This window comes from Pundamilia nyererei, unplaced genomic scaffold (genome assembly GCF_000239375.1).
Source record: "Pundamilia nyererei isolate P.nyererei 1_Seehausen unplaced genomic scaffold, PunNye1.0 scaffold00131, whole genome shotgun sequence".
NCBI classification, from domain to species: domain Eukaryota; kingdom Metazoa; phylum Chordata; class Actinopteri; order Cichliformes; family Cichlidae; genus Pundamilia; species Pundamilia nyererei.
This window is the reverse complement of record NW_005187532.1, coordinates 1057009-1059355: the sequence shown is the minus strand read 5'-3', so window position 1 is coordinate 1059355 and position 2347 is coordinate 1057009.

The following is a 2347-nucleotide window of genomic DNA, read 5'->3' as shown; positions in this document are numbered from 1 at the left end:
GCAGTAATGCGTGCGAGCCCGCCGCTTTCTTTACTGCCCAAGTATCTGGGCTAACAGCGTGGACATCAGGCCTGCAAGAAACCTGCTGCTGAGTCTGTGCGGATCGAATGATGACTCTCACGGCCTGCATCTGAGCGGCAGCCATGAATAATAAAACGGCTCGGCTAAATGTGGCTCTGTTGTTTTGATGGGGAGCCATCCTGACTGAGGAGGAGTCAGAAACCACACCGTGACCTGGACTGACGGAGAAACGATGACTCACTCTGACTTCAGGCTTCATTAGAGAGCCGCTTTCTTACGACAAATTGACAGTCTGGCTCATGTTTAAATGTCATGTCTGTTTAATTCACATGAGCTTGAGATGTGTAGGTCACTTAAACAGGGTTTTATATGTCTGGAAGATTAGTGCAGCTTTTTTGTGCTCAGTGATGGAGGCAGGGCGTAGGAGGAGGAGGAGGTAATGTTAGTCTGCCCTGAGCCAATAACATCTGTCCTCGGGTGATCTGCACGCACGGACGTGGAAATAAAGAGTCTGAGCTACAGCTCAGGAGCATTGTTATTGTTCTAACCGTGCAGACATGATTATCAGGCTGCCATGTTTATCTGCGCTGCCTGCTTCTCAACAGTCCTGTCCTCATTACCCATAAGGCTTTGCTGTTTGGGGTCAGTTTCATTTGGCACAGTTGGTAAATTTACAGCTGTCCACTGTAAATAAAGGACGGATGTTTTCTCTTGTTGTTCTTTTGGAGCCAGAAGTGACCATATTTGGACAAGAGGGCGGAGTCCCTGTTTTCTTGCTAATGCTAGTTAGCTTGGTTAGCAAGCTGCGTCTACAGACTGTGCAAGCGGCGTAACGCAGACACAGTTACCTGCTAATTAGTGCTCAGCAACATCCAAATAATAAAACACTGGAGCTCGGACTTCTTGGACGCTCTGAGTTCACAGCAGCCATATTATTAATCAGCTAATTGCATTAGAAGGAAAGGCTAGCAGACCGCTAGCAGCTAAAGTCACTTGTGCCGCCATCTACCTGCATAATAAGTGAGATTTAATAAAGAACTAGCTTTAGAGCTAGCTACATTCATATCAGGCTGTAAATGTGTTTATTAGCGAGCCACAAGTGGACATTAGAAGAACTACAGTTTTTGTTGATGCACATGAAGTAGTTCATCGCCAGCTGGTGGGACTCCTGAAAGCTCGAGGAGCTCAGATATGTCCTGCTGTTTTTTCCTCACCTGGACAGACGTGGGGAACCCCAGCAGCAGAGTTCAGATAAACCTGTGAGTGTTTCTGGTGTAACAACAGCAGCAAGCGTGTCCTCGTGAGTGCAGTTACATCACATCTGGCCTTTAAACCCTCCACAGCAGCACACAGTTCTCTTTATCTTTAAGAAGGCTCAGAGGCAGAGCGTTCACATGCAGTCTCTCCTGTTGTTATTTGAAGCAATTTAATAGGTCAAATATTACATAACAGACTCAGGCACTGAACGTAACGTGTGAATGAGGTGTTGTTTTTTAGCATCTTACAGAGAAGGTTTTATTGACACATTCGTTTATGCAGGCAGGCCAGTGAAGTGAAGCTTTGTTTCCTGTGTCATAAGCGGTATAACACGATGTAGCAGCAAAACATACCTGTAACTAACAGTTACATGCAAAACACAGGAAAACTTTAAATAATGTTCTGCACTGTACAGATTATTACCCTTTGCAAAATAAAATGAAAATTCAAATGTAAACCTTACTTTTTGTTTTTTGAAACTCAAGTTATGTGTAGTAAAAGTAGCATTTCTCTAATTATAGTCTTTAGATTCCATATGACGTGAAAAATAAGAGGACCTAAACTCGAACCCTGAGGAACTCCGCTGTTTTATATTTTGTCCACCGGCTGCTGGTGGTGATGTGATGTGTTCAGTTTAGCCTTGTAATCAATGTAAAATAGAAAAATACCCTGCGATACCTTCTTTTGTTGTGCTTGTTGGTCAGGTTGAGAGTAACAATTGACTGATTATGGAAGATGATCCTGCTGCAGGAGCTGCAGATTCATTAAAATTCTCTCCTTTTAATGGATCGTCTTACTTTTTGTGACTTTTTGTACTTGCTGTCAAAGATTTGTGGTGTCACGTTTCGTGCACGCAGCGAGCTGCATCCACACCATCTGTTGTGTCGCGGGTCCATCTGTGAGCTCTGCTCCAGCAGCTTTTGGCCTTTCTCACTCCGAGTGTGAATGAAATCTGACCCCGTGGAGCGGAAACGTTCACCTGAGAATCTGAGAGAGAGCGCCGTCTGTCAGGAGACGACGAGGTCGTCGTTCCTGTGAAATAAACCCAGACGGGCAGAGTCCGGACTCT